The sequence below is a fragment of the Oryctolagus cuniculus genome, chromosome 11 (assembly GCF_051225735.1).
Source record: "Oryctolagus cuniculus isolate XC-2025 breed Fujian yellow rabbit chromosome 11, ASM5122573v1, whole genome shotgun sequence".
Taxonomy (NCBI): domain Eukaryota; kingdom Metazoa; phylum Chordata; class Mammalia; order Lagomorpha; family Leporidae; genus Oryctolagus; species Oryctolagus cuniculus.
The window spans coordinates 91,785,814-91,799,446 of record NC_142877.1 but is presented as its reverse complement, the minus strand read 5'-3'; the positions used below and the strand labels follow the sequence as shown (position 1 = coordinate 91,799,446).

The window sequence follows — 13,633 nt, the reverse complement described above, 5'->3', positions numbered from 1 at the left end:
TGGCCCAGAACCAAGCACCTGCAGTAATTGTCTCCATGTGTTAAGGTTTTGAGACAGTCTGCAAAAGTCAGGGAATAAGATGGATGTCTCAGAAATGACTTGTTTCCCATCTGATTCCCTGCTAATGGCCTGAGAAAAGCAGCGGAGGGTGGCCCAAGTCCTTGGGTCCCTGCCACCCATGTGGGAGACCAGAAGAACCTTCTTGCTTCTGGCTTTGGTCTGGCCCAGCCCTGACTGTTGTGACCATCTGGGGAGTGAACCAGCAGATGGAAGATCCTGCTCTCTGTCTCCCTCTCTCTCCCTCTGTAACACTGACTTTAAAACACATAAGTAAATCTTAAAAAAAGAAATGATTGATTACAGATTGAATAATACTTTTTTTAAAGATTTATTTATTTATTTGAAAGGCAGAGTTGCAGAGGCAGAGAGCGAGATCTTCCATCCACTGATTCACTCCCCAAATGGCTGCAACAGCTGGAGCTGGGCCCATCTGAAGCCAGGAGTCAGGAGCTTCCTCCTGGTCTCCCATGCGGGTGCAGGGGCCCAAGGACTTGGGCCACCTTTCAGTGCTTTCCTAGGTCATAGCAGAGAGCTGGATTGGAAGAGGGACAGCCAGGATTCGAACCAGCTGCACATATGGGATGCTGGCACTGTAGGCAGTAGCTTTACCCACTAAGCCACAGCGCTGGCCCTGAACAATACTTTGAAATTAATAACTGCTTTAAAAAGTACTGTAAAGATTGATATTATGGAAAAAATTAAAATATCTTCCAAGGAGTAAATCATTTTTCTAAACTTTCTCTACTGGTACGTTACCTCAACATGAAAGCCAGTGAAGAAATGTGAGCCCAGTAGCTGCTGGTAGGTTTTGGTTCACAGAAAATGCTGAGAGACCTGAACCTGATTTCCAAATTAAAATTACAAAAGTAAAAACAAGAAACTCAGGTTCGACCCAACTCCCACCCTGGCGCCCAGAGTCCTAATTCCCTTGTGTAGAATCTCTGCTAGAAGATGAAGTTGAATTTGTATGTGATGTGTGCATGTGTGTTGTGTGCTGTTGCATTATGGTTTGTATTGTGTGATGTGTATTTGTAAGTGGTTTGAGGGTGTGTATATCTGAGTGTTCCTATGTGTGTTGTTTGGTATCATGATAATGCATGTAGTGTGTATCTATATAGGGTATGTTTGCGTGGTTTGTATTTGTGGGACATATATATGATGTGTATGGTGTATATTTGTATGTAGTTGGTAAATGTGATGTGTGTGTATGTGCATTTTAGTGTATGTGCTATGTGGCTGTATGTAGTATGTATGTGTATATGTGTATGAAAATGTGCTTATGTGGTTTATATACATATGCAATGAATGAGTATATGATATATATGTATGTATGTATGGAAAATTTGTAGGTGATATGTATATGAAGGTACTTCAAAAAGTTTGTGGAAAATGGAATTAAAAGGTGTTTATTTTAGTACAATGAATGTTGAAATTCATGCATAGTTTTTCATAATATATTTTCATGAATTTTTTGAAGACCCTTCATATACATGGATTTAAAACATTTTTGCATGAAAACAAACATATTTAATTCCATTTTCCACAAACTCTTTGAGGTAACCTGGCATGCATGGGGAGATGCATGGGGAGATGGTAGGGGGTATGTACTTGTGGGTGGTATGGAATATGTTTATGCACATTACGTCTACATATGTTTGTGATGTATGGATATTTAGGATGTATACGTGTGTCTATTTGCATTTGGGTTGTGCATTTGAATTTGAAATGGTGTGTGTAAGTGTGTGGTGAATTTATATGTGGTATGTCTGGGCAGTGTCGGGTGTATGTTTTATGCATATGTGTATATGATGTGTTTATGTGGTATGTGTAGGGGAGTTCTTCTGGTTCATAGAAACTGAACTCCATGTCCCTCAAACTTTTGGAAGTACCCTTGTATTTATGTGTGGTGTATCCATGTGCTATGTGCATGTGTGTGGAATTATATGTACAGTTGGTGTGTTATGTATATGTAGGTGTTTGCATATGGTAAGTATGTGTGGCATTTCTTGTTGGCTTGTGTGTGATATGTTTGTGTTTGGTGTGTGTATGGTGTATATGTGATCTATGTGTGTGTGGTGGCATGCACACATTGCAGCACTGTGACAGAGAGAGAGGAAGAGAGACAGAAAGGGGTATGTGGTACAGTTACAAACAGCCATTTATCCTTTACTAGTCCCAGACAGAATGAAGGGCTATTCAGAACCATTGTGATTAATTCTGTCTTGAAATAAGCTGATATAATAGTATCCCAGAAATAGCTCTGATCCTTTTTCTTGGTTCTCCCAAAGTCACAGTAGGTTGCAGACAGGAATGCCTCACCATTCATTCTAATAGCCTTCCTTGGCCCCCTCTGCCTCCAAGGAGCTGGCTCCTGCTCCTGTTGCCGGGGAGTAGGAGAAGGGGAGGGCACCAGAGAAAGATTTAAAAATCAGGAATTAATCATTGATTTGTGCTCAGATCTGTGTTTTTCTGCTGATTAGAGACACAATTCCATTTGTACTGGCCGTAGCCCTTCCTCCAAGTGCATGGTACTTCAGGTTGGGTTTATCTGGCACACATTGAGAGGGCATCCTTTCTCAATCTGAAAAGAAGCTTGACCACCCGCAAGCAGCATAACAAAGAAACCGCCACAGCCTCCTTTGAAGCTCCTTCATCTGAGTATCTGAAAAACTGTGCTTTCTGGCTGTTAGAAGCTCCACTTTGAATTTTTTTTTTTTTTTAATATTTTCTTATTAGACTCCTGAAAACTAAACCTGTCTTGGACCTCGGGCTCCGAGGCGGGACATGAATACAAACACCACTGGCTGACACTTTGTGCCATTTGTCCCTACATGCACTCTATTCAAAGAGCTGGTCTAAAATGCAATTTTGAAGCCGAAACAACAAACCTTTTCTCCGAATCCTTTGGCAGAGACACCAGGGTAGCGCCAGGAAGAAGTGCGCCAAATCCTAATTACTCCCTGGAGAGCCAATCATTCTACACGAACCTGTATAATGTTCCATCTCCTGCACGAGGCAGATGCCCACAGCTTTCTTGTCTTGTTGTTTGCGGCCACTTGGAGATGTTGCTGTTGTCACACACTACACAGGGGAAGACGGCAGAGTGCATTTCAGTTACTTGGGCAATTTTTAAAATGATAACTGATCGAGGTGGCTGTTTGGAAAGGCTTTCTTCTTACGCGTTGGCAGTCGTGAGGCTTCTTGTCACTCTTGTATCCTGGCATCTTGCTGGCAGGGGTAGCTCAAGGGGACTTTAGGGACCATGCCAGAGCAAGGGAGAACATGGCCAGGGCTTGATCTTTACACACGACCAGTGCCTATTCCCTTAAGTAGAACAGCTTCTCTAAAAGAACATTGATTTATTCTAGGGTTTTGTGTAGATTTAATAAAATGAAATAATCCCACTGCACTAGAGTTTAAGATGTACAAGGACTTTATGAGTAATGAACAGCAATGTAGGGATCTCCTTGTATACAGGAACGGCAGGTGGTCAACTTATAAAGTAATCCCAACAGTCAGCAAGCTACTCTGATCCACCATCAACAGCCTGAGTCTAAACCTCTCCACTACATTTTCTCCCTGTCAGAGGTGCACTTAACTCATGAGGAAGCTGGAAAGATATGAAAGACGTAGACCCACGGGGGTCTTATAAGCTAGGTAAAATGCTGGACTTCGTTTTCAAAGTCATGACGTTCCATAGATATGGCTTCAACAGGTTTGAGCTTTGGCATTGGGTGGACAGTTGATTGGAGAATGACAAGACTCAAAATGGAGAGTGTAAGTATGAATTTATTGCCTTTGAATTTTCTCTCCATCAGTCATCAGAAAAGAATGTATTTCTGTGATGGGTGATAGGGGAAAGACCAGTGCCAACAGAACACTTGTGAATTAAAAAAAGGAGAACCATTCATTTATTCACCAAATATTTATTTCATTTATTCATTCAGTTAATTCAACAAATAGTTGAAGGCTTACTATGTGCCTACCATGGCCCTTCGTCCTGGAGGGCAAAGCCATTGCCTGCATGGAGGTTACGTTCTAAAATAGGGGAGATGATAAACAAAAGTAAAATGACTAGTGTGTTAAATGGTCATAATGACTAAGACAAAAAAAAAGTGATGGGGTACCCAAAATTTTGCAACAGAGGTTAAATTTTTAAAAATGATGTGCTGGCCATGAAAGGGCCCAAGGAGGTGATGTTTCACCAAAGGTGCAGCGTAGGAGTTAACTGCAAATGTCCCTAGAGAAAACATTTCATGGAAACAACAGGACCAAAGTCTGTGAGAAAGCATCAGAACTGGAGTTTATGGAAGAGTGAAGGGGCCAGTGAGGAAAATAATAAGTAGTTAGCTCAGAGAGCTTGGGGATGAGGTCCAGGGCACTCGGGCCTCCTGGGCTCCTAGGGCAATGTGAGCATGTTTGTTTTGCGCTGAGAGAGATGGGACTTGTTGGAGGGTTTTCAGCAGGGGAGAGAAACAATTTTACTCACAATTGAACAGGATTTCTCTGGCTGCTGCGTGAAGAATGGAGACACGAGTAAGTCAGGGATGTCATCTAGGGGGAATTTTCAGGAGTGGCACTAAGATCGTGCTGTGCTGGCTCAGGGTGGTAGGAACAGGGAAGGTGAGGGTCATAGCAGGACTCTTGAGGTATGGTTCAAGGTAGAGCTGATGGGATATGCTAAGGATTGGACTGATAGCGTAAGAGGAATGAGGAGGCAGCCTGGGGAGGAGAGGGCTGCCATTAACAGACACAGAGGTGAGGCTGGAAGGGGCCGACTTGGTGCGGGGTGGGGAGATGGGGAATTCAGTATGGGCCATGTTGAGCTGGAGGTTTCTGTCAGATCAGAAGCTGTTATATGTGCTCGACTGCCTCTCAGGGGAGGGATCTGGGCTGGAGTTACAAATTTGAGACCTCTCAGTATACAGGTATATATGAAGTCACAAACTGGATTGGATCACTAAGGGAGTGTACCTAGAGAAGAAACAGGTGAAATTAGACTTAAAAAGTATCTGGTACCTTCAAAACTCCTTGATATTCCCTAGAGCCACTTATCAGGAGCTCTAAGTCATTTTTTTTTTTCAATTTTTTCATCTTCTTTTTTTTTTTTTCTCATCTTCTTATAACTAATTCTTTTTCCAATGTAATAGTTTTCTTTTTTTTCCTACAGAAGTGCAATACAGATTAATAGTGTTTTGGCTACCTATTTGGTTTAAATATAATTCACAGATAATCTTGGAACTTAATTTATATTTTCAACAATGTTTCTATGGGAACATATATTCTGAACTCCATAGAGTTGTCTATCAAATTACCTTGGAGCCAATACTCAGTTTCAAATTGGAAACTTCTTGTAATTTCATTGCCGAATGCTTTATTTTTTATTGTCATCTTTTATATTTTCATTGGCTCAAATATACTTCATATTCATCATTCACTTTTATAAAACAACCAAAGTATTTGTTCCTCTGAACTTGAATGTAGTATTCTGTTTTCATTATTAGGTATTTTTCTTTTTTTGAAAGATTTATTTACTTTATTTGAAAGAGTTACAGGGTGAGAGAGAGAGATATCAATCTTCCATCTAGTGGTTTACTCCCCAGATGGCTGCAACAGCCAGGCAGGGCTAGCCAGGACAAAGCCAGGAGCTTCAGCTGGGTCTTCCATGTGGGTGTCAGGGGCCCAGACTCTTGTACCGCTTTCTGCTGCTTTTCCCAGGCCATTAACAAGGAGCTGGATTGGAAGTGGAGCAGCTGGGACATGAACCAGAGCTCATATGGGATGCTGGCATCACAGCTGGCAGCTTGACCTGCTGTACAATGTCGACCCCATTTTTCTTCATTTTATGGTCTTCTCCCTTGGCTTTTATCTGCCTTCATTCCCTCACCCATTGATGTACGTTAAGAACTATCTAACTTTATTCTAGAATAATTTTTATTTAAGTGGTCTACTAATTTTTATATGTAATGGAAACATACTCACTTCCTGCTATTATATGCCTATTTACCTGTGATTAATACCAGAGCAGATTTGATTGGTGCAATCCTTGGGGTGATGATTGTTTCCTCTGTGTCATGGGTTCTGGATTGTTCCTGATTGTAGGATATAGGAGAGAGGATAAATTGCCGTTGGGGTGGTAGAAATGTAAGGAAGAAGTTGCAAAAGCTGTTTCTCATTCTTGGTTCACCTTTCTAGAAGCCCTTAAAGACACCACATTATTTCCTCTCACTGAGGATTTTTACCCAAGGACTATATTATTCACTAGGCTCTTTGAGTAAACGAATTTACTCCTAACACCCTTACTCATTGTTCATTTAGGAGATTCCTTTTCTGATGGCCATTGTGACGTTTTGCATGTAATAGCCAATCTAATCAAGAGGATCTTCTGGATTAACTTCTTCCTGTTAACTGGACTTACGTTTACCCTCACTGTTAGGATTAATCTAGGCCGGCGCCGCGGCTCACTAGGCTAATCCTCCGCCTAGCGGCGCCGGCACACCGGGTTCTAGTCCCGGTCGGGGCGCCGGATTCTGTCCCGGTTGCCCCTCTTCCAGGCCAGCCCTCTGCTGTGGCCAGGGAGTGCAGTGGAGGATGGCCCAGGTGCTTGGGCCCTGCACCCCATGGGAGACCAGGAAAAGCACCTGGCTCCTGGCTCCTGCCATTGGATCAGCGCGGTGCGCTGGCCGCAGCGTGCCAGCCGCGGCAGCCATTGGAGGGTGAACCAACGGCAAAAGGAAGACCTTTCTCTCTGTCTCTCTCTCTCACTGTCCACTCTGCCTGTCAAAAAAAAAAAAAAAAAAAAAAGGATTAATCTATTTGAAAACACTGAATTTCGGTATTTGTGAGGCATGTCCTCAAGTCACATTCTTCTTGTTACACCATTCACTGAGTTAATCTTTGGATGGGGTGAAACGTCATCAACATCAGCAGAGAATTTCACAATCTCATTAGTTTCAGCCCAGCAGTTTTCATACTGACTGGGGAAAATGATCGCTGGGTCCTGCACTCAAATTCCTCAACTCCATTGCACTGGAAAGCTTTGATTTCTGTTTACACTTCAAGTCCGCATTTTCATCGCCGCTGTTCATTGATGTTTTCTCAGTCACTGGAAAATAATACTTAAATGTATTATTCAGGTGAAATAGAACAGGTGACAAGGCATCTGGAAATCTGGAACATATCCCAGTGGTCAATGGATAAATGCCCTCTTATGTGTCAGTTTAGGTGAGGTTTGCACTGTCTGCTCTGCTCTTGTGTAGGTTGCATGAGGTGTGAGGCAATAGATACAGTTTCAGACTTGGAAGATGCCTAAGCAGCACTTTATCACAATCTTTATAACAAATGCCTTCCAAAGCATCTTTCATTAGTGATTGTCCTTTTCTGGTTGAGCATCTTAAGGCACATAAATTTCCATTCAATAATGGAAAACACTAGTTGTTAATTATTATTTTGAGGGTGGAAAAACCCAAGACTGCAGTTCCTAATGAATGCACTTAGAAATTCTTTGAGAAGCCAACCACCAGTGTAACAAGATATGAGCACTGTTTTCATTGACGGAAGGATATCGAGTTGGTTCTATTTTGTGGAGGATTTGAGTGCTTCTTTTCCTAAAGGAAGGTCTACTGTCTGCCATTCGTGGAATAAGAATTCTTCAGTGCTTTTTTCCCCCAGTAGCTGGTACATTTTTAGTTTTTTGAGTCTGTGGCATTCCATGGAGATGCAGTTGCCCTTTTGAAAGGCAGAAATTGACAAATAAAGGAAAACTGATGAAAGTTTTTTAAAAATAGGAGACAGAAAGGAAAGAGAAAAGGATAGCAAAGAAACATGAAGAGGAAGGAGGAGAAGGAGAAGAGAATGATCTAGAAAGGAAAATGGAGAAAAAGAAAACAGGAAAATCAAGCAGAATCTTTGCTTTATGCCACGCTAGTCTCTTCCATTAGTATTGACATGATAATGTCATGGACATGCAGTTTTCAGTTTGATTCCCTGGTTTGACTTTATGCTCAGAACTGCAGAAAACTTTCTACCCAGTTTACTTAACCTCTGTTTTATCATTCAGTTATAGCTTACCTGATGCCATGTCCATATCCATCCAGCCACCCACGATCTATATTTATTTGCCTTTTCTTTTTACAGAGAACTGTGATTTTTTTTCATGACTTTCTTTTCTGCTTTTGGATAACAAGAAGGGAGCTGGGGGAACACTTCCCACACTCTTCTTTGTCTACCGCTTTAAAGATATTAAACTTGTGTAAGCGAATAGTATAGAAGGTGGCTACCATGAAAATGGGTCACATTTTACATTACAAAATGATAAAGCATTTATTTGAAAACTTGAATACACGAGTTCTGGGAAATTCTGTGCATTTTAGCAGTTCCATTGCTACCTGGAATTATCAAATTATATTATCATTCTGTCATAAGAGAAACTGGCTGTTTTTTGAGAGTGTTGATGGGCATATTATTGGTATTGGTCACTTTCAAGCTATTGACCATTTTTCTGTGAATCTGTGGATGGAAGGGCTATTATATATTTCTATGACTGACTTTTCTGGGAAAGTTTCAGGTAGAAGTTACCTTTTCTTTTTAAAAGATTTGTGTATTTGTTAGTTAGTTAGTTAGTTAGTTAGTTAGAAGGATAGAGAGGGAGGGAGGAAGGAAGGATAGAAATAGATAAATATCAAGATCTTCTGTCTGCTGGTTCATTCCCCAAATGCCCACAGCAGCCAGGGATGGGTCAGGCTAAAGCCAGAAGCCAGGAGCCATGAACTCCATCTGGGCTCCCACAAGGCTGACAGGGACACAAGCACTTGGGCAATTTTCTGCTGCTTCTCCAGGCACATTAGCTGGCAGCAGGATTGAAAGTAGAGTAGCTAGACATCGGACCAGTGCTCATAAGGATTGTAAGTGTTGTAGGTGGCAGCTTCACCCACTCTGCCATGGCACCACCTCAAGTTTTCCTTCTTGATCAGAACTATTCAGCTGCAGTTTAGGTTATCTGATGCCATGTCCATCTTTCCATCCATCCATCCATCCATCCATCCATCCATCTAGGATCTTTATCTATTTCTCATTCCCTTCTGTAAAGACCTGTGGTATTAGTGATACCCTTGGCTTGTGGATAGTTGGCCTTTCTGTGTTTTACCAACAACACAAGGACAAGTTGCTCCTTCTCTCACCTATTATGAATATTCAAATTATAGTTCAAACTTCTTTGAGAATGCATGGTCTTCTCTGTTACAAAATGAAGTTCAAATCTACATAAGAGTTTCATTCTAAAATACATGTAGTAGGAAAAATGGTTTTATCTTTTAAAAATTATTTTAATATTATTTGAAAGACATATGAGAGAGAGGGAGAGAGAGAGAAAGAGACAGAAAGATAGAGGAAGAGAGACAACAGATAGAAAGATAAGGAAAGATCTTCCATATGCTGGTTTGTTCCCCAAATGCCCACAAGGCCAGGGCTGGGTCATACTGAAGCCTGGAGCCTGGAACTCCATCTGGGTCTCCCATGTGGTAGCAGAGACCCAAATACTTAAGCCATCATCTACTGCCTTCCTGGATACAGATTAGAAGGAAGCTGGATCAAAATGGAGGAGACAAAATTTGAACCAGGCACTCCTATATGAGATGTGGGCATCCCAAGCAGTGACCTGAGCTGCTGCTGATACTTTCTTCTTGGACTTCCCAGCCTCCAGAACTAAGAAGAAAAGCATTTTCCTTGTCAAGCCACCCAGTGTGTGGTACTGCATTATGGGAGTCCTGGCAAACTCACACTAGGGTAGGACTAAAGAGAAAACTAAAGGCACTTATAGGTGAATAATTTTGACCCAGAGACAAGGACATCTGGGTTGTTGAGGCACGCAAGAAAGAGGATGTAGGGACTGGCACTATGGCACAGCAAGTTAAGCTACAGCCTGCAATGCCAGCAAGCCATATATGGTCACCAGTTCAACTCCTGGCTGCTCTACTTCCAATCCAGCTACCTGCTAATGTGCCTTGTAAAGCTGGGGATGATGGCCCAAGGTGTTGGGTCCCTGCCACCATGTGGGAGAAACAGATGGAGTTCTAGGTTCTTATTTTCAGCCTGGCCCAGCCCTGGCTGTTGCTGCCATTTGGGAAGTAAATCAGCAGATGGAAGGTCTCTCTCTCTCTCTCTATTTCTCTCTCTCTCTCTGTCTTTCCCCTTATAACTCTGCCTTTCAAATAAATAAATAAATAAATCTTAAAAAGAAAAAAGAAAGGGGCTGTACTCTCTTGAAACTCTCTGACAAAATCCTTCTTTTCTGCTGTCTTTTGGGCTGGTTGCTCTGTTGGGGTCTGTACATGAGAGTGAAGAGTAAGGAGAAAATGAAGAAAGAAGCCACTGTATCCTCTTGGGAGAAATAAAGACTGCAAATGTGTGTAACTCATTAGACTGACTTGCTGCTACTTGAAGAAATTTTTCATCCTTTTTATCTTTTTTTTTTATATCAGAAAGGCCAGGTTGAAAAGAAAAATATTAAGCACTCTTAGGCTTCTCTACTGAAAACAAAATAGTTCTTATTTACAATAGAATATAATTTTAATATTTAGGTGACAGAGAAAACTGAACAGGTGACTATATCTTTGCTTCACAATAAATAACAAACCCCTTTATTTCCCTTTCTTATGACCATATGTACATTTTCTATAAATTTTTTAAAATAGTCTCATATGTTCAAAGCAAAATCACTTGCTTTCTATAATGTAGGGCATCCAGGAATAATGAAGGAAAAAGAGAATATGTACTATATTGACTTTACCTAGTTTCCAATCTTAATAAACTGTCCTGCTCATGCCATACTGGAGTTTGATTGCAAAGTGACACTGCCCTCAACTGTCAGGAACCAAATTCAGAAGATTGAAGTCAAATGACTTGGACTAGGAGCCAAGACTAAGAAAGTCATTAGGGGAAAAATACACACACACACACACACACACACACAAATTCAAATTCTTCAAGTGCACTGTAACCTTGAGTTCAAATTGACTATGAATCTGACAGTGTGCTCAGGGAATGGACGGAGGAGGATGAATCCATTTCCCCAAACAAGTCAATGAAAGCCAGCAAAAAGGACATTAACATTCCACAGAAATGTGTTCTCCTAAGTGCCTGGGCTATTTACAGTATCAGCAGACGTTTTGATGATGATATCATTGATTAGGGGTAGAAGGAAGGGGGTAAGGATGGGCATTATCTTAGAATCTGAATGACTCAGGAGTCTTCACTAATTTAGGTGACTAAAAAAGCACCCCTCTTCCAAATTCTCAATGAAAATCTGTAGGTCTCCCCTGCGTTTCTGTCTTTGCTTTCGCTCCTAGGCGCTGCCTGCCCCTATGACGGTGGCTGAGCTGCTGTGGGAGAGTGTGCTTCAAAGCACCCGTGACGGGATTCTGGTCTTCCAAACACTTTGACTTCAAGTTGAGAAGAGGGCTTCTACACCCACGTAAAGCGTTCTGCTCACCTACCGCATTCTCTTTTCTCCACATTCCCTACCTGGATCACCATCTTCTCCCTCTGAAGAATTCCAAGAGGTCTTGTAAGGTACATTTTGTCAAATCATCCTGATTCAGCATTACTCATCTAATTAACATAGATTGGTTAGGTGTGTGTTTTTCTTTCTAGGCCATTTCCAATAACACGACTATCGTACCATATTTACTGATAAGAACAGTAAAGAGACAAGAGAAACATGAGATTTGCTCTTCATTTGTGTTGACTTCAGCCAAGAGTCTCAGTTTCATGACTATGGCTTGCTTTAGAACTATTGGTGAGTCCTGTGCTCATTTTATGCCTCCTGGAGGCCAGTTGTTTTTACAAGAATGTAACTTTAGGAAAGTAGATGGAAGGGGAGGGTATTTTGAAATTTGTAGGCATAGGCAAGTACCTGAATGAAGCAGGTGGTGGGAGTATATTTAGTTGCTAGCTATTTTGACTCAAAGTGTGTGTAGCAAATACTTAGACATTGTATTATCTTATTGTCTTAATTATCAAAGAGGGACAGCTACTTATTTTCTTACAAGGGGAGTAAGGTGGTGACACAGTCTTCATCCAACCACATGATTTCTTCCTTGCAAGTGTGAGGGTGAGCTGCCCGCCACTGATGTCTGTTGGGCAGTAGAGAGTGTATCTGATAATTGCTTTCAAGCTTATTTCTGAGACTGAAGGCTCTGATCTAAAGTTTGTTCAACAGCACTAGCTAAAAGGATGAAAAGAAAACATGTACTGAGCATTCATATATCAGACTCTGTGTAAGTATTTTTTTCCACATTGATGATGCTATGCTTACAGTGAGAGTATATGTTGCATGGAATTACATGTTGCATTTTTATGTAAGTCAAAACCAGCTGGCAATATCATATGCTCAATGTAATATGATCCTTACTTGAAAAAATTAGTGGAGGGAGAGAGAGAGACAGAGGAGAGAAAGCTCCTATCTGCCATTTCATTCTCCAAATGCCCTCTACAGCTGGGGCTGGGCTGGGCTGGGCTGAAGTTGGGAGCTGGGAACTCAGCCCAGGTCTCCCATAAGGGTTTCAGGAACCCAGTTACTTGAACCATCACTGCTGTGTCCCAGAGTTCTTGTGAGCAGGAAGCAGGAGGCAGAAGCCAGAGGAAGGTATCAGATCCAAGGACTTTGATATGGGATAAGGACATCTTACTCGCCATCTCAGCTAGGTCAAATGTCCATCTCTGATCCTAGTTTTTAATGTTGAAAACTTACCAACATATACTTTGCACCTGCGTGTTTTCCCTAGGCTGAGCTTTCTACTTTACAGTATAAAGCAGTTATTTCTCAAACTTCAAGGAGAAGGGCTTACCATGAATCAGATTGCTTGTCTTTCAACCTTAGAGTTTCTGAGTCAGTGTACCATAGATGAGCAGGCAGGGATCAGAGAAAGAGGAAATATGTCATCAGAGACTCCTCCAGGCCTACCTCTGAAACTCCTTTCATGGCCTGTAACTTGAAGTCTCTACTGTAGCAAAACCACCACCCAGAAGTGGCACTGGCCAAAATTTGCTACATGGTTGCTGTCTGTAATCTTGTGATAACCCATACCCTATTTTAATAGCATTATAATAATACTACTACGACACTCCTATTCCCATGATGCCCCAATGCCATAATACTTCTGAGAATTCCTTAGAAAGCCAGAAAATGGACAGTTACCAAATTACTGGGAATCTCCACCATTATCTGGAAAACTCTGTCCAAGGCACTACTCTCTATGCTTCCAGATCATAAAATGAGATGGCCCAAAACTTTGTGGATTGCACCTCATGGTAGAGTGTGCCCACACTCCCTCTGAGTATATACTTTTGGTTTGCTAATAAATTGTACCCCTCTGCCAGCCTTTATGTCTTGGCCTCAATGTCTTTTGTGTGTCAGAGACAAGAACCTGGACCACTTGGCCCCTACAACATTACATAGGTCTGGGGTGGGACAGAAAATTTTAATTTATGACAAATGACCAGATGATTTTGATGCTGTTGACTCAGGCATCTCACGTTGGGAATCACTGATAAAGGGATGATGTCCCTTAGGACT

The 13,633-nt window shown here is 41.6% G+C and overlaps 1 protein-coding gene across 1 annotated transcript in view; it reads left to right on the top strand.

Annotated features, from left to right (window-relative positions):
• Positions 1-12,508, top strand: part of LOC149123561 (uncharacterized) — a 242,156-nt gene extending 229,648 nt beyond the window's left edge. The window contains exons 5-6 of the mRNA XM_089307564.1: positions 11,406-11,628; positions 11,710-12,508. The gene's annotated coding sequence lies outside the window, so the exon portion shown is untranslated. The remainder of the gene's footprint in view (positions 1-11,405; positions 11,629-11,709) is intronic.
• Positions 12,509-13,633: the final 1,125 nt, after the last annotated feature.